Source organism: Hyla sarda, unplaced genomic scaffold (genome assembly GCF_029499605.1).
Source record: "Hyla sarda isolate aHylSar1 unplaced genomic scaffold, aHylSar1.hap1 scaffold_740, whole genome shotgun sequence".
NCBI classification, from domain to species: domain Eukaryota; kingdom Metazoa; phylum Chordata; class Amphibia; order Anura; family Hylidae; genus Hyla; species Hyla sarda.
In genome coordinates this window covers 1,312-21,999 of record NW_026610763.1, presented here as the reverse complement: position 1 = coordinate 21,999, position 20,688 = coordinate 1,312, and the positions used below count along the sequence as shown (strand labels likewise).

Genomic DNA, 20,688 nt, shown 5'->3' with positions numbered 1-20,688 from the left:
GATTGGTCATCATCTGGCTGTCTATGTCCCGCATCAATATAGACCAAAGTACAGAGGGTTAGGCTATGCTATTGTGCACCTACCTGATGCATCAGAAGGTGCGAGGCCCTTGCTAAATTCTGTGCACAGACTTTGAGATCTATACTTTAGACTGTATCTAAACCTGCTCCAACATGGACTGACATTCTGGCCTACTTTCAGCCGATGCGACTTGTCTGTCGCTGAACAGTCGCTTTTTATGTATTCAGCACCTATGTATAATGTTGTAAAAATGCTCTAGAAGCTAAAGTCGCAGAAATGTCACACATATTTGGCCTGCAACTTTCTGTGCGACAAATTCAGACAGGAAAAATCAGTATAAATCCTTAGAAAATTATCCCCCAGTGTCTCCATCTGCTGGCGGTATTGAATAAGCATTGCTGCACTGATGGGGTATGCATTAGACGAAAAAAAAGAAGAAAAAGAAGAATAATATGCCCAGAAAAGAGGCGAAAAGGAGAAAAACGTAAAAAAAACGTGAAAAAAAAGTAAGAGGAAGAGAAGGGAAAAAAAGGTGGAAATGGGTTTAAAAGTGATTTCGGCGGAGAAATATATATATATATATATATATATATATATATATATATATATATATATATATATATACGCGCACACACACACATATATATAAACGTATTCTCCGTTGAGATATTGCAGCCGCTGCTGTGTCCAGGCCCAGGAGCCTTAGCACTGTGCTGTGATGTCACTCAATACCACTGACATCACTAGGTGTAAACAACATCTCTCCTTTGCTGTGTATGTGACTATGGAGCTGTTTGGTGATGTCGTCTATTATGGCCTTCATAGAAGCAACAGGAGATTGTTGCATCCATCTAGAACCCTCAGAACTACAGTGCTATGATGTCACTCACTTCCACAGGCCTTGCAGAGTGTAAACAACAACAACCCAGCTTTGTTGTGTATGTAACCATAGGGATTTGTGATGTCACCTAGAACCTTCACAGCAGCGACAGCTTTATGAGGAGCATCAGCACTGCTCTGCCTGAGCAGAACCATCACCGCCATAGGTTGTCAAATAACCCGGGTTTAACCCACACAGGTAAGTCCAATGGGGTGCAGGCATGTCCTCTATGCTTACAGCTTCCCGTGGGTGTTGGTTTGATACCGTTTGGGGACAGCCAAGGAGGCATCTGCAGGCAACAAAGGTAGGTGTGTGCTTGTGTGTGTGTTTCCTATGCAGATCCTAAGCCCAGTGTCACATGCAAGTAGGAGGAGTAAGAAGGGTTCCTGGCAAATCCGGGTTATGGATTGCATTTAAAAAGGCCCCGTGGGAGTGCAATGAGCCCCTGTCTTGCTGCTTAGCAATAATGGTATGGGTTTAGGTTCTGCTGTGTGTACTGGTGGTTGACTGCCCCCCAGCCCAGAGTGTGCATGGAAAATTGTCTGGCAGCCTCCCTGACAGCAAGCAGTGATAGTGCCCATGAAGGGCACCTTGTTGGGCCCGCCCCTTTCACGGTTATCGCTTCTCGGCCTTTTGGCTAAGATCAAGTGTAGTATCTGTTCTTATCAGTTTAATATCTGATACGTCCCCTATCTGGGGACCATATATTAAATGGATTTTTGAGAACGGGGGCCGATTTCGAAGCTTGCTTCCGTCGCCCTATGCATTGACCCGATATGGCAGTATCTTCGGGTACAGTGCACCACCCCCTTACAGGGTTAAAAAGAAAGATTCCTACTTTCATTGCTACCTGCTTGCTGGCTAGCCAGCTAGCCAGCCCTGTGGGCCTTGCTGCTGCTGCAGCCAAAAAACAAAAGGTGGTGCTGCTGCTGCTTCTGCTGCTTCTGCTTCTGCTTGTGTCTGGCCGCTGTTGGAGCATCCAGGCACAGGACTTCTGCTGCTGCTGACTAAATGGCCTCCTTAATTGGATCATTTGAGTAGCCAGCACACCTGTGCAGGTAGGGCATGACATGATAGGCAGCTGCCTTGATAGCGGGTGGGTGCTGAATGTTCCTAATTGACAAAATAAGATTAATGCTTATGAAGAAATATAAAATCTCATCCCTTCCCCAATATCGCGCCACACCCCTACCCCTTAATTCCCTGGTTGAACTTGATGGACATATGTCTTTTTTCGACCGTACTAACTATGTAACTATGTAACATAACATGGGGGGGGGGTCTCCTGGCTGTTCACACAGGTGTGTCATTGCTGTACATTGACCATGCATTGCTTCTGTGGTATTGCAAAGGCAAAGACAAATGCTTCCAGCCATCCATTGCACTAATGGATTGGTCATCAGCTGGCTGTCTATGTCCCGCATCAATATAGACCAAAGTACAGAGGGTTAGGCTATGCTATTGTGCACCTACCTGATGCATCAGAAGGTGCGAGGCCCTTGCTAAATTCTGTGCACAGACTTTGAGATCTATACTTTAGACTGTATCTAAACCTGCTCCAACATGGACTGACATTCTGGCCTACTTTCAGCCGATGCGACTTGTCTGTCGCTGAACAGTCGCTTTTTATGTATTCAGCACCTATGTATAATGTTGTAAAAATGCTCTAGAAGCTAAAGTCGCAGAAATGTCACACATATTTGGCCTGCAACTTTCTGTGCGACAAATTCAGACAGGAAAAATCAGTATAAATCCTTAGAAAATTATCCCCCAGTGTCTCCATCTGCTGGCGGTATTGAATAAGCATTGCTGCACTGATGGGGTATGCATTAGACGAAAAAAAGAAGAAAAAGAAGAATAATACGCCCAGAAAAGAGGCGAAAAGGAGAAAAACGTAAAAAAACGTGAAAAAAAAGTAAGAGGAAGAGAAGGGAAAAAAAGGTGGAAATGGGTTTAAAAGTGATTTCGGCGGAGAAATATATATATATATATATATATATATATATATATATATATATATACGCGCACACACACACATATATATAAACGTATTCTCCGTTGAGATATTGCAGCCGCTGCTGTGTCCAGGCCCAGGAGCCTTAGCACTGTGCTGTGATGTCACTCAATACCACTGACATCACTAGGTGTAAACAACATCTCTCCTTTGCTGTGTATGTGACTATGGAGCTGTTTGGTGATGTCGTCTATTATGGCCTTCATAGAAGCAACAGGAGATTGTTGCATCCATCTAGAACCCTCAGAACTACAGTGCTATGATGTCACTCACTTCCACAGGCCTTGCAGAGTGTAAACAACAACAACCCAGCTTTGTTGTGTATGTAACCATAGGGATTTGTGATGTCACCTAGAACCTTCACAGCAGCGACAGCTTTATGAGGAGCATCAGCACTGCTCTGCCTGAGCAGAACCATCACCGCCATAGGTTGTCAAATAACCCGGGTTTAACCCACACAGGTAAGTCCAATGGGGTGCAGGCATGTCCTCTATGCTTACAGCTTCCCGTGGGTGTTGGTTTGATACCGTTTGGGGACAGCCAAGGAGGCATCTGCAGGCAACAAAGGTAGGTGTGTGCTTGTGTGTGTGTTTCCTATGCAGATCCTAAGCCCAGTGTCACATGCAAGTAGGAGGAGTAAGAAGGGTTCCTGGCAAATCCGGGTTATGGATTGCATTTAAAAAGGCCCCGTGGGAGTGCAATGGGCCCCTGTCTTGCTGCTTAGCAATAATGGTATGGGTTTAGGTTCTGCTGTGTGTACTGGTGGTTGACTGCCCCCCAGCCCAGAGTGTGCATGGAAAATTGTCTGGCAGCCTCCCTGACAGCAAGCAGTGATAGTGCCCATGAAGGGCACCTTGTTGGGCCCGCCCCTTTCACGGTTATCGCTTCTCGGCCTTTTGGCTAAGATCAAGTGTAGTATCTGTTCTTATCAGTTTAATATCTGATACGTCCCCTATCTGGGGACCATATATTAAATGGATTTTTGAGAACGGGGGCCGATTTCGAAGCTTGCTTCCGTCGCCCTATGCATTGACCCGATATGGCAGTATCTTCGGGTACAGTGCACCACCCCCTTACAGGGTTAAAAAGAAAGATTCCTACTTTCATTGCTACCTGCTTGCTGGCTAGCCAGCTAGCCAGCCCTGTGGGCCTTGCTGCTGCTGCAGCCAAAAAACAAAAGGTGGTGCTGCTGCTGCTTCTGCTGCTTCTGCTTCTGCTTGTGTCTGGCCGCTGTTGGAGCGTCCAGGCACAGGACTTCTGCTGCTGCTGACTAAATGGCCTCCTTAATTGGATCATTTGAGTAGCCAGCACACCTGTGCAGGTAGGGCATGACATGATAGGCAGCTGCCTTGATAGCGGGTGGGTGCTGAATGTTCCTAATTGACAAAATAAGATTAATGCTTATGAAGAAATATAAAATCTCATCCCTTCCCCAATATCGCGCCACACCCCTACCCCTTAATTCCCTGGTTGAACTTGATGGACATATGTCTTTTTTCGACCGTACTAACTATGTAACTATGTAACATAACATGGGGGGGGGAGGGGGGGGGGTCTCCTGGCTGTTCACACAGGTGTGTCATTGCTGTACATTGACCATGCATTGCTTCTGTGGTATTGCAAAGGCAAAGACAAATGCTTCCAGCCATCCATTGCACTAATGGATTGGTCATCAGCTGGCTGTCTATGTCCCGCATCAATATAGACCAAAGTACAGAGGGTTAGGCTATGCTATTGTGCACCTACCTGATGCATCAGAAGGTGCGAGGCCCTTGCTAAATTCTGTGCACAGACTTTGAGATCTATACTTTAGACTGTATCTAAACCTGCTCCAACATGGACTGACATTCTGGCCTACTTTCAGCCGATGCGACTTGTCTGTCGCTGAACAGTCGCTTTTTATGTATTCAGCACCTATGTATAATGTTGTAAAAATGCTCTAGAAGCTAAAGTCGCAGAAATGTCACACATATTTGGCCTGCAACTTTCTGTGCGACAAATTCAGACAGGAAAAATCAGTATAAATCCTTAGAAAATTATCCCCCAGTGTCTCCATCTGCTGGCGGTATTGAATAAGCATTGCTGCACTGATGGGGTATGCATTAGACGAAAAAAAAGAAGAAAAAGAAGAATAATACGCCCAGAAAAGAGGCGAAAAGGAGAAAAACGTAAAAAAACGTGAAAAAAAAGTAAGAGGAAGAGAAGGGAAAAAAAGGTGGAAATGGGTTTAAAAGTGATTTCGGCGGAGAATATATATATATATATATATATATATATATATATATATATATACGCGCACACACACACATATATATAAACGTATTCTCCGTTGAGATATTGCAGCCGCTGCTGTGTCCAGGCCCAGGAGCCTTAGCACTGTGCTGTGATGTCACTCAATACCACTGACATCACTAGGTGTAAACAACATCTCTCCTTTGCTGTGTATGTGACTATGGAGCTGTTTGGTGATGTCGTCTATTATGGCCTTCATAGAAGCAACAGGAGATTGTTGCATCCATCTAGAACCCTCAGAACTACAGTGCTATGATGTCACTCACTTCCACAGGCCTTGCAGAGTGTAAACAACAACAACCCAGCTTTGTTGTGTATGTAACCATAGGGATTTGTGATGTCACCTAGAACCTTCACAGCAGCGACAGCTTTATGAGGAGCATCAGCACTGCTCTGCCTGAGCAGAACCATCACCGCCATAGGTTGTCAAATAACCCGGGTTTAACCCACACAGGTAAGTCCAATGGGGTGCAGGCATGTCCTCTATGCTTACAGCTTCCCGTGGGTGTTGGTTTGATACCGTTTGGGGACAGCCAAGGAGGCATCTGCAGGCAACAAAGGTAGGTGTGTGCTTGTGTGTGTGTTTCCTATGCAGATCCTAAGCCCAGTGTCACATGCAAGTAGGAGGAGTAAGAAGGGTTCCTGGCAAATCCGGGTTATGGATTGCATTTAAAAAGGCCCCGTGGGAGTGCAATGGGCCCCTGTCTTGCTGCTTAGCAATAATGGTATGGGTTTAGGTTCTGCTGTGTGTACTGGTGGTTGACTGCCCCCCAGCCCAGAGTGTGCATGGAAAATTGTCTGGCAGCCTCCCTGACAGCAAGCAGTGATAGTGCCCATGAAGGGCACCTTGTTGGGCCCGCCCCTTTCACGGTTATCGCTTCTCGGCCTTTTGGCTAAGATCAAGTGTAGTATCTGTTCTTATCAGTTTAATATCTGATACGTCCCCTATCTGGGGACCATATATTAAATGGATTTTTGAGAACGGGGGCCGATTTCGAAGCTTGCTTCCGTCGCCCTATGCATTGACCCGATATGGCAGTATCTTCGGGTACAGTGCACCACCCCCTTACAGGGTTAAAAAGAAAGATTCCTACTTTCATTGCTACCTGCTTGCTGGCTAGCCAGCTAGCCAGCCCTGTGGGCCTTGCTGCTGCTGCAGCCAAAAAACAAAAGGTGGTGCTGCTGCTGCTTCTGCTGCTTCTGCTTCTGCTTGTGTCTGGCCGCTGTTGGAGCGTCCAGGCACAGGACTTCTGCTGCTGCTGACTAAATGGCCTCCTTAATTGGATCATTTGAGTAGCCAGCACACCTGTGCAGGTAGGGCATGACATGATAGGCAGCTGCCTTGATAGCGGGTGGGTGCTGAATGTTCCTAATTGACAAAATAAGATTAATGCTTATGAAGAAATATAAAATCTCATCCCTTCCCCAATATCGCGCCACACCCCTACCCCTTAATTCCCTGGTTGAACTTGATGGACATATGTCTTTTTTCGACCGTACTAACTATGTAACTATGTAACATAACATGGGGGGGGGAGGGGGGGGGGTCTCCTGGCTGTTCACACAGGTGTGTCATTGCTGTACATTGACCATGCATTGCTTCTGTGGTATTGCAAAGGCAAAGACAAATGCTTCCAGCCATCCATTGCACTAATGGATTGGTCATCAGCTGGCTGTCTATGTCCCGCATCAATATAGACCAAAGTACAGAGGGTTAGGCTATGCTATTGTGCACCTACCTGATGCATCAGAAGGTGCGAGGCCCTTGCTAAATTCTGTGCACAGACTTTGAGATCTATACTTTAGACTGTATCTAAACCTGCTCCAACATGGACTGACATTCTGGCCTACTTTCAGCCGATGCGACTTGTCTGTCGCTGAACAGTCGCTTTTTATGTATTCAGCACCTATGTATAATGTTGTAAAAATGCTCTAGAAGCTAAAGTCGCAGAAATGTCACACATATTTGGCCTGCAACTTTCTGTGCGACAAATTCAGACAGGAAAAATCAGTATAAATCCTTAGAAAATTATCCCCCAGTGTCTCCATCTGCTGGCGGTATTGAATAAGCATTGCTGCACTGATGGGGTATGCATTAGACGAAAAAAAAAGAAGAAAAAGAAGAATAATACGCCCAGAAAAGAGGCGAAAAGGAGAAAAACGTAAAAAAACGTGAAAAAAAAGTAAGAGGAAGAGAAGGGAAAAAAAGGTGGAAATGGGTTTAAAAGTGATTTCGGCGGAGAAATATATATATATATATATATATATATATATATATATATATATACGCGCACACACACACATATATATAAACGTATTCTCCGTTGAGATATTGCAGCCGCTGCTGTGTCCAGGCCCAGGAGCCTTAGCACTGTGCTGTGATGTCACTCAATACCACTGACATCACTAGGTGTAAACAACATCTCTCCTTTGCTGTGTATGTGACTATGGAGCTGTTTGGTGATGTCGTCTATTATGGCCTTCATAGAAGCAACAGGAGATTGTTGCATCCATCTAGAACCCTCAGAACTACAGTGCTATGATGTCACTCACTTCCACAGGCCTTGCAGAGTGTAAACAACAACAACCCAGCTTTGTTGTGTATGTAACCATAGGGATTTGTGATGTCACCTAGAACCTTCACAGCAGCGACAGCTTTATGAGGAGCATCAGCACTGCTCTGCCTGAGCAGAACCATCACCGCCATAGGTTGTCAAATAACCCGGGTTTAACCCACACAGGTAAGTCCAATGGGGTGCAGGCATGTCCTCTATGCTTACAGCTTCCCGTGGGTGTTGGTTTGATACCGTTTGGGGACAGCCAAGGAGGCATCTGCAGGCAACAAAGGTAGGTGTGTGCTTGTGTGTGTGTTTCCTATGCAGATCCTAAGCCCAGTGTCACATGCAAGTAGGAGGAGTAAGAAGGGTTCCTGGCAAATCCGGGTTATGGATTGCATTTAAAAAGGCCCCGTGGGAGTGCAATGGGCCCCTGTCTTGCTGCTTAGCAATAATGGTATGGGTTTAGGTTCTGCTGTGTGTACTGGTGGTTGACTGCCCCCCAGCCCAGAGTGTGCATGGAAAATTGTCTGGCAGCCTCCCTGACAGCAAGCAGTGATAGTGCCCATGAAGGGCACCTTGTTGGGCCCGCCCCTTTCACGGTTATCGCTTCTCGGCCTTTTGGCTAAGATCAAGTGTAGTATCTGTTCTTATCAGTTTAATATCTGATACGTCCCCTATCTGGGGACCATATATTAAATGGATTTTTGAGAACGGGGGCCGATTTCGAAGCTTGCTTCCGTCGCCCTATGCATTGACCCGATATGGCAGTATCTTCGGGTACAGTGCACCACCCCCTTACAGGGTTAAAAAGAAAGATTCCTACTTTCATTGCTACCTGCTTGCTGGCTAGCCAGCTAGCCAGCCCTGTGGGCCTTGCTGCTGCTGCAGCCAAAAAACAAAAGGTGGTGCTGCTGCTGCTTCTGCTGCTTCTGCTTCTGCTTGTGTCTGGCCGCTGTTGGAGCGTCCAGGCACAGGACTTCTGCTGCTGCTGACTAAACGGCCTCCTTAATTGGATCATTTGAGTAGCCAGCACACCTGTGCAGGTAGGGCATGACATGATAGGCAGCTGCCTTGATAGCGGGTGGGTGCTGAATGTTCCTAATTGACAAAATAAGATTAATGCTTATGAAGAAATATAAAATCTCATCCCTTCCCCAATATCGCGCCACACCCCTACCCCTTAATTCCCTGGTTGAACTTGATGGACATATGTCTTTTTTCGACCGTACTAACTATGTAACTATGTAACATAACATGGGGGGGGGGGGGGTCTCCTGGCTGTTCACACAGGTGTGTCATTGCTGTACATTGACCATGCATTGCTTCTGTGGTATTGCAAAGGCAAAGACAAATGCTTCCAGCCATCCATTGCACTAATGGATTGGTCATCAGCTGGCTGTCTATGTCCCGCATCAATATAGACCAAAGTACAGAGGGTTAGGCTATGCTATTGTGCACCTACCTGATGCATCAGAAGGTGCGAGGCCCTTGCTAAATTCTGTGCACAGACTTTGAGATCTATACTTTAGACTGTATCTAAACCTGCTCCAACATGGACTGACATTCTGGCCTACTTTCAGCCGATGCGACTTGTCTGTCGCTGAACAGTCGCTTTTTATGTATTCAGCACCTATGTATAATGTTGTAAAAATGCTCTAGAAGCTAAAGTCGCAGAAATGTCACACATATTTGGCCTGCAACTTTCTGTGCGACAAATTCAGACAGGAAAAATCAGTATAAATCCTTAGAAAATTATCCCCCAGTGTCTCCATCTGCTGGCGGTATTGAATAAGCATTGCTGCACTGATGGGGTATGCATTAGACGAAAAAAAAGAAGAAAAAGAAGAATAATACGCCCAGAAAAGAGGCGAAAAGGAGAAAAACGTAAAAAAACGTGAAAAAAAAGTAAGAGGAAGAGAAGGGAAAAAAAGGTGGAAATGGGTTTAAAAGTGATTTCGGCGGAGAAATATATATATATATATATATATATATATATATATATATATATATACGCGCACACACACACATATATATAAACGTATTCTCCGTTGAGATATTGCAGCCGCTGCTGTGTCCAGGCCCAGGAGCCTTAGCACTGTGCTGTGATGTCACTCAATACCACTGACATCACTAGGTGTAAACAACATCTCTCCTTTGCTGTGTATGTGACTATGGAGCTGTTTGGTGATGTCGTCTATTATGGCCTTCATAGAAGCAACAGGAGATTGTTGCATCCATCTAGAACCCTCAGAACTACAGTGCTATGATGTCACTCACTTCCACAGGCCTTGCAGAGTGTAAACAACAACAACCCAGCTTTGTTGTGTATGTAACCATAGGGATTTGTGATGTCACCTAGAACCTTCACAGCAGCGACAGCTTTATGAGGAGCATCAGCACTGCTCTGCCTGAGCAGAACCATCACCGCCATAGGTTGTCAAATAACCCGGGTTTAACCCACACAGGTAAGTCCAATGGGGTGCAGGCATGTCCTCTATGCTTACAGCTTCCCGTGGGTGTTGGTTTGATACCGTTTGGGGACAGCCAAGGAGGCATCTGCAGGCAACAAAGGTAGGTGTGTGCTTGTGTGTGTGTTTCCTATGCAGATCCTAAGCCCAGTGTCACATGCAAGTAGGAGGAGTAAGAAGGGTTCCTGGCAAATCCGGGTTATGGATTGCATTTAAAAAGGCCCCGTGGGAGTGCAATGGGCCCCTGTCTTGCTGCTTAGCAATAATGGTATGGGTTTAGGTTCTGCTGTGTGTACTGGTGGTTGACTGCCCCCCAGCCCAGAGTGTGCATGGAAAATTGTCTGGCAGCCTCCCTGACAGCAAGCAGTGATAGTGCCCATGAAGGGCACCTTGTTGGGCCCGCCCCTTTCACGGTTATCGCTTCTCGGCCTTTTGGCTAAGATCAAGTGTAGTATCTGTTCTTATCAGTTTAATATCTGATACGTCCCCTATCTGGGGACCATATATTAAATGGATTTTTGAGAACGGGGGCCGATTTTGAAGCTTGCTTCCGTCGCCCTATGCATTGACCCGATATGGCAGTATCTTCGGGTACAGTGCACCACCCCCTTACAGGGTTAAAAAGAAAGATTCCTACTTTCATTGCTACCTGCTTGCTGGCTAGCCAGCTAGCCAGCCCTGTGGGCCTTGCTGCTGCTGCAGCCAAAAAACAAAAGGTGGTGCTGCTGCTGCTTCTGCTGCTTCTGCTTCTGCTTGTGTCTGGCCGCTGTTGGAGCGTCCAGGCACAGGACTTCTGCTGCTGCTGACTAAATGGCCTCCTTAATTGGATCATTTGAGTAGCCAGCACACCTGTGCAGGTAGGGCATGACATGATAGGCAGCTGCCTTGATAGCGGGTGGGTGCTGAATGTTCCTAATTGACAAAATAAGATTAATGCTTATGAAGAAATATAAAATCTCATCCCTTCCCCAATATCGCGCCACACCCCTACCCCTTAATTCCCTGGTTGAACTTGATGGACATATGTCTTTTTTCGACCGTACTAACTATGTAACTATGTAACATAACATGGGGGGGGGGGGGTCTCCTGGCTGTTCACACAGGTGTGTCATTGCTGTACATTGACCATGCATTGCTTCTGTGGTATTGCAAAGGCAAAGACAAATGCTTCCAGCCATCCATTGCACTAATGGATTGGTCATCAGCTGGCTGTCTATGTCCCGCATCAATATAGACCAAAGTACAGAGGGTTAGGCTATGCTATTGTGCACCTACCTGATGCATCAGAAGGTGCGAGGCCCTTGCTAAATTCTGTGCACAGACTTTGAGATCTATACTTTAGACTGTATCTAAACCTGCTCCAACATGGACTGACATTCTGGCCTACTTTCAGCCGATGCGACTTGTCTGTCGCTGAACAGTCGCTTTTTATGTATTCAGCACCTATGTATAATGTTGTAAAAATGCTCTAGAAGCTAAAGTCGCAGAAATGTCACACATATTTGGCCTGCAACTTTCTGTGCGACAAATTCAGACAGGAAAAATCAGTATAAATCCTTAGAAAATTATCCCCCAGTGTCTCCATCTGCTGGCGGTATTGAATAAGCATTGCTGCACTGATGGGGTATGCATTAGACGAAAAAAAAGAAGAAAAAGAAGAATAATACGCCCAGAAAAGAGGCGAAAAGGAGAAAAACGTAAAAAAACGTGAAAAAAAAGTAAGAGGAAGAGAAGGGAAAAAAAGGTGGAAATGGGTTTAAAAGTGATTTCGGCGGAGATATATATATATATATATATATATATATATATATATATATATATATATCGCGCACACACACACATATATATAAACGTATTCTCCGTTGAGATATTGCAGCCGCTGCTGTGTCCAGGCCCAGGAGCCTTAGCACTGTGCTGTGATGTCACTCAATACCACTGACATCACTAGGTGTAAACAACATCTCTCCTTTGCTGTGTATGTGACTATGGAGCTGTTTGGTGATGTCGTCTATTATGGCCTTCATAGAAGCAACAGGAGATTGTTGCATCCATCTAGAACCCTCAGAACTACAGTGCTATGATGTCACTCACTTCCACAGGCCTTGCAGAGTGTAAACAACAACAACCCAGCTTTGTTGTGTATGTAACCATAGGGATTTGTGATGTCACCTAGAACCTTCACAGCAGCGACAGCTTTATGAGGAGCATCAGCACTGCTCTGCCTGAGCAGAACCATCACCGCCATAGGTTGTCAAATAACCCGGGTTTAACCCACACAGGTAAGTCCAATGGGGTGCAGGCATGTCCTCTATGCTTACAGCTTCCCGTGGGTGTTGGTTTGATACCGTTTGGGGACAGCCAAGGAGGCATCTGCAGGCAACAAAGGTAGGTGTGTGCTTGTGTGTGTGTTTCCTATGCAGATCCTAAGCCCAGTGTCACATGCAAGTAGGAGGAGTAAGAAGGGTTCCTGGCAAATCCGGGTTATGGATTGCATTTAAAAAGGCCCCGTGGGAGTGCAATGGGCCCCTGTCTTGCTGCTTAGCAATAATGGTATGGGTTTAGGTTCTGCTGTGTGTACTGGTGGTTGACTGCCCCCCAGCCCAGAGTGTGCATGGAAAATTGTCTGGCAGCCTCCCTGACAGCAAGCAGTGATAGTGCCCATGAAGGGCACCTTGTTGGGCCCGCCCCTTTCACGGTTATCGCTTCTCGGCCTTTTGGCTAAGATCAAGTGTAGTATCTGTTCTTATCAGTTTAATATCTGATACGTCCCCTATCTGGGGACCATATATTAAATGGATTTTTGAGAACGGGGGCCGATTTCGAAGCTTGCTTCCGTCGCCCTATGCATTGACCCGATATGGCAGTATCTTCGGGTACAGTGCACCACCCCCTTACAGGGTTAAAAAGAAAGATTCCTACTTTCATTGCTACCTGCTTGCTGGCTAGCCAGCTAGCCAGCCCTGTGGGCCTTGCTGCTGCTGCAGCCAAAAAACAAAAGGTGGTGCTGCTGCTGCTTCTGCTGCTTCTGCTTCTGCTTGTGTCTGGCCGCTGTTGGAGCGTCCAGGCACAGGACTTCTGCTGCTGCTGACTAAATGGCCTCCTTAATTGGATCATTTGAGTAGCCAGCACACCTGTGCAGGTAGGGCATGACATGATAGGCAGCTGCCTTGATAGCGGGTGGGTGCTGAATGTTCCTAATTGACAAAATAAGATTAATGCTTATGAAGAAATATAAAATCTCATCCCTTCCCCAATATCGCGCCACACCCCTACCCCTTAATTCCCTGGTTGAACTTGATGGACATATGTCTTTTTTCGACCGTACTAACTATGTAACTATGTAACATAACATGGGGGGGGGGGGGGGGGGTCTCCTGGCTGTTCACACAGGTGTGTCATTGCTGTACATTGACCATGCATTGCTTCTGTGGTATTGCAAAGGCAAAGACAAATGCTTCCAGCCATCCATTGCACTAATGGATTGGTCATCAGCTGGCTGTCTATGTCCCGCATCAATATAGACCAAAGTACAGAGGGTTAGGCTATGCTATTGTGCACCTACCTGATGCATCAGAAGGTGCGAGGCCCTTGCTAAATTCTGTGCACAGACTTTGAGATCTATACTTTAGACTGTATCTAAACCTGCTCCAACATGGACTGACATTCTGGCCTACTTTCAGCCGATGCGACTTGTCTGTCGCTGAACAGTCGCTTTTTATGTATTCAGCACCTATGTATAATGTTGTAAAAATGCTCTAGAAGCTAAAGTCGCAGAAATGTCACACATATTTGGCCTGCAACTTTCTGTGCGACAAATTCAGACAGGAAAAATCAGTATAAATCCTTAGAAAATTATCCCCCAGTGTCTCCATCTGCTGGCGGTATTGAATAAGCATTGCTGCACTGATGGGGTATGCATTAGACGAAAAAAAAGAAGAAAAAGAAGAATAATACGCCCAGAAAAGAGGCGAAAAGGAGAAAAACGTAAAAAAACGTGAAAAAAAAGTAAGAGGAAGAGAAGGGAAAAAAAGGTGGAAATGGGTTTAAAAGTGATTTCGGCGGAGAAATATATATATATATATATATATATATATATATATATATATATATACGCGCACACACACACATATATATAAACGTATTCTCCGTTGAGATATTGCAGCCGCTGCTGTGTCCAGGCCCAGGAGCCTTAGCACTGTGCTGTGATGTCACTCAATACCACTGACATCACTAGGTGTAAACAACATCTCTCCTTTGCTGTGTATGTGACTATGGAGCTGTTTGGTGATGTCGTCTATTATGGCCTTCATAGAAGCAACAGGAGATTGTTGCATCCATCTAGAACCCTCAGAACTACAGTGCTATGATGTCACTCACTTCCACAGGCCTTGCAGAGTGTAAACAACAACAACCCAGCTTTGTTGTGTATGTAACCATAGGGATTTGTGATGTCACCTAGAACCTTCACAGCAGCGACAGCTTTATGAGGAGCATCAGCACTGCTCTGCCTGAGCAGAACCATCACCGCCATAGGTTGTCAAATAACCCGGGTTTAACCCACACAGGTAAGTCCAATGGGGTGCAGGCATGTCCTCTATGCTTACAGCTTCCCGTGGGTGTTGGTTTGATACCGTTTGGGGACAGCCAAGGAGGCATCTGCAGGCAACAAAGGTAGGTGTGTGCTTGTGTGTGTGTTTCCTATGCAGATCCTAAGCCCAGTGTCACATGCAAGTAGGAGGAGTAAGAAGGGTTCCTGGCAAATCCGGGTTATGGATTGCATTTAAAAAGGCCCCGTGGGAGTGCAATGGGCCCCTGTCTTGCTGCTTAGCAATAATGGTATGGGTTTAGGTTCTGCTGTGTGTACTGGTGGTTGACTGCCCCCCAGCCCAGAGTGTGCATGGAAAATTGTCTGGCAGCCTCCCTGACAGCAAGCAGTGATAGTGCCCATGAAGGGCACCTTGTTGGGCCCGCCCCTTTCACGGTTATCGCTTCTCGGCCTTTTGGCTAAGATCAAGTGTAGTATCTGTTCTTATCAGTTTAATATCTGATACGTCCCCTATCTGGGGACCATATATTAAATGGATTTTTGAGAACGGGGGCCGATTTCGAAGCTTGCTTCCGTCGCCCTATGCATTGACCCGATATGGCAGTATCTTCGGGTACAGTGCACCACCCCCTTACAGGGTTAAAAAGAAAGATTCCTACTTTCATTGCTACCTGCTTGCTGGCTAGCCAGCTAGCCAGCCCTGTGGGCCTTGCTGCTGCTGCAGCCAAAAAACAAAAGGTGGTGCTGCTGCTGCTTCTGCTGCTTCTGCTTCTGCTTGTGTCTGGCCGCTGTTGGAGCGTCCAGGCACAGGACTTCTGCTGCTGCTGACTAAACGGCCTCCTTAATTGGATCATTTGAGTAGCCAGCACACCTGTGCAGGTAGGGCATGACATGATAGGCAGCTGCCTTGATAGCGGGTGGGTGCTGAATGTTCCTAATTGACAAAATAAGATTAATGCTTATGAAGAAATATAAAATCTCATCCCTTCCCCAATATCGCGCCACACCCCTACCCCTTAATTCCCTGGTTGAACTTGATGGACATATGTCTTTTTTCGACCGTACTAACTATGTAACTATGTAACATAACATGGGGGGGGGGGGGGGGTCTCCTGGCTGTTCACACAGGTGTGTCATTGCTGTACATTGACCATGCATTGCTTCTGTGGTATTGCAAAGGCAAAGACAAATGCTTCCAGCCATCCATTGCACTAATGGATTGGTCATCAGCTGGCTGTCTATGTCCCGCATCAATATAGACCAAAGTACAGAGGGTTAGGCTATGCTATTGTGCACCTACCTGATGCATCAGAAGGTGCGAGGCCCTTGCTAAATTCTGTGCACAGACTTTGAGATCTATACTTTAGACTGTATCTAAACCTGCTCCAACATGGACTGACATTCTGGCCTACTTTCAGCCGATGCGACTTGTCTGTCGCTGAACAGTCGCTTTTTATGTATTCAGCACCTATGTATAATGTTGTAAAAATGCTCTAGAAGCTAAAGTCGCAGAAATGTCACACATATTTGGCCTGCAACTTTCTGTGCGACAAATTCAGACAGGAAAAATCAGTATAAATCCTTAGAAAATTATCCCCCAGTGTCTCCATCTGCTGGCGGTATTGAATAAGCATTGCTGCACTGATGGGGTATGCATTAGACGAAAAAAAAGAAGAAAAAGAAGAATAATACGCCCAGAAAAGAGGCGAAAAGGAGAAAAACGTAAAAAAACGTGAAAAAAAAGTAAGAGGAAGAGAAGGGAAAAAAAGGTGGAAATGGGTTTAAAAGTGATTTCGGCGGAGAAATATATATATATATATATATATATATATATATATATATATATATACGCGCACACACACACATATATATAAACGTATTCTCCGTTGAGATATTGCAGCCGCTGCTGTGTCCAGGCCCAGGAGCCTTAGCACTGTGCTGTGATGTCACTCAATACCACTGACATCACTAGGTGTAAACAACATCTCTCCTTTGCTGTGTATGTGACTATGGAGCTGTTTGGTGATGTCGTCTATTATGGCCTTCATAGAAGCAACAGGAGATTGTTGCATCCATCTAGAACCCTCAGAACTACAGTGCTATGATGTCACTCACTTCCACAGGCCTTGCAGAGTGTAAACAACAACAACCCAGCTTTGTTGTGTATGTAACCATAGGGATTTGTGATGTCACCTAGAACCTTCACAGCAGCGACAGCTTTATGAGGAGCATCAGCACTGCTCTGCCTGAGCAGAACCATCACCGCCATAGGTTGTCAAATAACCCGGGTTTAACCCACACAGGTAAGTCCAATGGGGTGCAGGCATGTCCTCTATGCTTACAGCTTCCCGTGGGTGTTGGTTTGATACCGTTTGGGGACAGCCAAGGAGGCATCTGCAGGCAACAAAGGTAGGTGTGTGCTTGTGTGTGTGTTTCCTATGCAGATCCTAAGCCCAGTGTCACATGCAAGTAGGAGGAGTAAGAAGGGTTCCTGGCAAATCCGGGTTATGGATTGCATTTAAAAAGGCCCCGTGGGAGTGCAATGGGCCCCTGTCTTGCTGCTTAGCAATAATGGTATGGGTTTAGGTTCTGCTGTGTGTACTGGTGGTTGACTGCCCCCCAGCCCAGAGTGTGCATGGAAAATTGTCTGGCAGCCTCCCTGACAGCAAGCAGTGATAGTGCCCATGAAGGGCACCTTGTTGGGCCCGCCCCTTTCACGGTTATCGCTTCTCGGCCTTTTGGCTAAGATCAAGTGTAGTATCTGTTCTTATCAGTTTAATATCTGATACGTCCCCTATCTGGGGACCATATATTAAATGGATTTTTGAGAACGGGGGCCGATTTCGAAGCTTGCTTCCGTCGCCCTATGCATTGACCCGATATGGCAGTATCTTCAGGTACAGTGCACCACCCCCTTACAGGGTTAAAAAGAAAGATTCCTACTTTCATTGCTACCTGCTTGCTGGCTAGCCAGCTAGCCAGCCCTGTGGGCCTTGCTGCTGCTGCAGCCAAAAAACAAAAGGTGGTGCTGCTGCTGCTTCTGCTGCTTCTGCTTCTGCTTGTGTCTGGCCGCTGTTGGAGCGTCCAGGCACAGGACTTCTGCTGCTGCTGACTAAATGGCCTCCTTAATTGGATCATTTGAGTAGCCAGCACACCTGTGCAGGTAGGGCATGACATGATAGGCAGCTGCCTTGATAGCGGGTGGGTGCTGAATGTTCCTAATTGACAAAATAAGATTAATGCTTATGAAGAAATATAAAATCTCATCCCTTCCCCAATATCGCGCCACACCCCTACCCCTTAATTCCCTGGTTGAACTTGATGGACATATGTCTTTTTTCGACCGTACTAACTATGTAACTATGTAACATAACATGGGGGGGGGGGTCTCCTGGCTGTTCACACAGGTGTGTCATTGCTGTACATTGACCATGCATTGCTTCTGTGGTATTGCAAAGGCAAAGACAAATGCTTCCAGCCATCCATTGCACTAATGGATTGGTCATCAGCTGGCTGTCTATGTCCCGCATCAATATAGACCAAAGTACAGAGGGTTAGGCTATGCTATTGTGCACCTACCTGATGCATCAGAAGGTGCGAGGCCCTTGCTAAATTCTGTGCACAGACTTTGAGATCTATACTTTAGACTGTATCTAAACCTGCTCCAACATGGACTGACATTCTGGCCTACTTTCAGCCGATGCGACTTGTCTGTCGCTGAACAGTCGCTTTTTATGTATTCAGCACCTATGTATAATGTTGTAAAAATGCTCTAGAAGCTAAAGTCGCAGAAATGTCACACATATTTGGCCTGCAACTTTCTGTGCGACAAATTCAGACAGGAAAAATCAGTATAAATCCTTAGAAAATTATCCCCCAGTGTCTCCATCTGCTGGCGGTATTGAATAAGCATTGCTGCACTGATGGGGTATGCATTAGACGAAAAAAAAGAAGAAAAAGAAGAATAATACGCCCAGAAAAGAGGCGAAAAGGAGAAAAACGTAAAAAAACGTGAAAAAAAAGTAAGAGGAAGAGAAGGGAAAAAAAGGTGGAAATGGGTTTAAAAGTGATTTCGGCGGAGAAATATATATATATATATATATATATATATATATATATATATATACGCGCACACACACACATATATATAAACGTATTCTCCGTTGAGATATTGCAGCCGCTGCTGTGTCCAGGCCCAGGAGCCTTAGCACTGTGCTGTGATGTCACTCAATACCACTGACATCACTAGGTGTAAACAACATCTCTCCTTTGCTGTGTATGTGACTATGGAGCTGTTTGGTGATGTCGTCTATTATGGCCTTCATAGAAGCAACAGGAGATTGTTGCATCCATCTAGAACCCTCAGAACTACAGTGCTATGATGTCACTCACTTCCACAGGCCTTGCAGAGTGTAAACAACAACAACCCAGCTTTGTTGTGTATGTAACCATAGGGATTTGTGATGTCACCTAGAACCTTCACAGCAGCGACAGCTTTATGAGGAGCATCAGCACTGCTCTGCCTGAGCAGAACCATCACCGCCATAGGTTGTCAAATAACCCGGGTTTAACCCACACAGGTAAGTCCAATGGGGTGCAGGCATGTCCTCTATGCTTACAGCTTCCCGTGGGTGTTGGTTTGATACCGTTTGGGGACAGCCAAGGAGGCATCTGCAGGCAACAAAGGTAGGTGTGTGCTTGTGTGTGTGTTTCCTATGCAGATCCTAAGCCCAGTGTCACATGCAAGTAGGAGGAGTAAGAAGGGTTCCTGGCAAATCCGGGTTATGGATTGCATTTAAAAAGGCCCCGTGGGAGTGCAATGGGCCCCTGTCTTGCTGCTTAGCAATAATGGTATGGGTTTAGGTTCTGCTGTGTGTACTGGTGGTTGACTGCCCCCCAGCCCAGAGTGTGCATGGAAAATTGTCTGGCAGCCTCCCTGACAGCAAGCAGTGATAGTGCCCATGAAGGGCACCTTGTTGGGCCCGCCCCTTTCACGGTTATCGCTTCTCGGCCTTTTGGCTAAGATCAAGTGTAGTATCTGTTCTTATCAGTTTAATATCTGATACGTCCCCTATCTGGGGACCATATATTAAATGGATTTTTGAGAACGGGGGCCGATTTCGAAGCTTGCTTCCGTCGCCCTATGCATTGACCCGATATGGCAGTATCTTCGGGTACAGTGCACCACCCCCTTACAGGGTTAAAAAGAAAGATTCCTACTTTCATTGCTACCTGCTTGCTGGCTAGCCAGCTAGCCAGCTCTGTGGGCCTTGCTGCTGCTGCAGCCAAAAAACAAAAGGTGGTGCTGCTGCTGCTTCTGCTGCTTCTGCTTCTGCTTGTGTCTGGCCGCTGTTGGAGCGTCCAGGCACAGGACTTCTGCTGCTGCTGACTAAATGGCCTCCTTAATTGGATCATTTGAGTAGCCAGCACACCTGTGCAGGTAGGGCATGACATGATAGGCAGCTGCCTTGATAGCGGGTGGGTGCTGAATGTTCCTAATTGACAAAATAAGATTAATGCTTATGAAGAAATATAAAATCTCATCCCTTCCCCAATATCGCGCCACACCCCTACCCCTTAATTCCCTGGTTGAACTTGATGGACATATGTCTTTTTTCGACCGTACTAACTATGTAACTATGTAACATAACATGGGGGGGGGGGGGGTCTCCTGGCTGTTCACACAGGTGTGTCATTGCTGTACATTGACCATGCATTGCTTCTGTGGTATTGCAAAGGCAAAGACAAATGCTTCCAGCCATCCATTGCACTAATGGATTGGTCATCAGCTGGCTGTCTATGTCCCGCATCAATATAGACCAAAGTACAGAGGGTTAGGCTATGCTATTGTGCACCTACCTGATGCATCAGAAGGTGCGAGGCCCTTGCTAAATTCTGTGCACAGACTT

General features: G+C 46.0%; 9 non-coding genes across 9 annotated transcripts; all 9 read left to right on the top strand.

Annotated features, from left to right (window-relative positions):
- The first annotated feature begins 1,518 nt into the window (after nucleotides 1–1,518).
- On the top strand, nucleotides 1,519–1,709 carry LOC130345015 (U2 spliceosomal RNA). The gene has a single exon (XR_008883798.1). It is a non-coding gene; the product is annotated as a U2 spliceosomal RNA (small nuclear RNA).
- Nucleotides 1,710–3,795: 2,086 nt separating this feature from the next.
- LOC130345014 (U2 spliceosomal RNA) lies at nucleotides 3,796–3,986 on the top strand. The gene has a single exon (XR_008883797.1). It is a non-coding gene; the product is annotated as a U2 spliceosomal RNA (small nuclear RNA).
- Nucleotides 3,987–6,080: 2,094 nt separating this feature from the next.
- Nucleotides 6,081–6,271, top strand: LOC130345013 (U2 spliceosomal RNA). Its single transcript, XR_008883796.1, has one exon. It is a non-coding gene; the product is annotated as a U2 spliceosomal RNA (small nuclear RNA).
- A 2,096-nt stretch (nucleotides 6,272–8,367) lies between these two features.
- On the top strand, nucleotides 8,368–8,558 carry LOC130345012 (U2 spliceosomal RNA). The gene has a single exon (XR_008883795.1). It is a non-coding gene; the product is annotated as a U2 spliceosomal RNA (small nuclear RNA).
- A 2,091-nt stretch (nucleotides 8,559–10,649) lies between these two features.
- LOC130345020 (U2 spliceosomal RNA) lies at nucleotides 10,650–10,840 on the top strand. The gene has a single exon (XR_008883802.1). It is a non-coding gene; the product is annotated as a U2 spliceosomal RNA (small nuclear RNA).
- Nucleotides 10,841–12,931: 2,091 nt separating this feature from the next.
- On the top strand, nucleotides 12,932–13,122 carry LOC130345011 (U2 spliceosomal RNA). The gene has a single exon (XR_008883794.1). It is a non-coding gene; the product is annotated as a U2 spliceosomal RNA (small nuclear RNA).
- Nucleotides 13,123–15,217: 2,095 nt separating this feature from the next.
- LOC130345006 (U2 spliceosomal RNA) lies at nucleotides 15,218–15,408 on the top strand. The gene has a single exon (XR_008883792.1). It is a non-coding gene; the product is annotated as a U2 spliceosomal RNA (small nuclear RNA).
- A 2,093-nt stretch (nucleotides 15,409–17,501) lies between these two features.
- LOC130344996 (U2 spliceosomal RNA) lies at nucleotides 17,502–17,692 on the top strand. The gene has a single exon (XR_008883784.1). It is a non-coding gene; the product is annotated as a U2 spliceosomal RNA (small nuclear RNA).
- A 2,086-nt stretch (nucleotides 17,693–19,778) lies between these two features.
- LOC130344993 (U2 spliceosomal RNA) lies at nucleotides 19,779–19,969 on the top strand. Its single transcript, XR_008883782.1, has one exon. It is a non-coding gene; the product is annotated as a U2 spliceosomal RNA (small nuclear RNA).
- The last annotated feature ends 719 nt before the right edge of the window (nucleotides 19,970–20,688 follow it).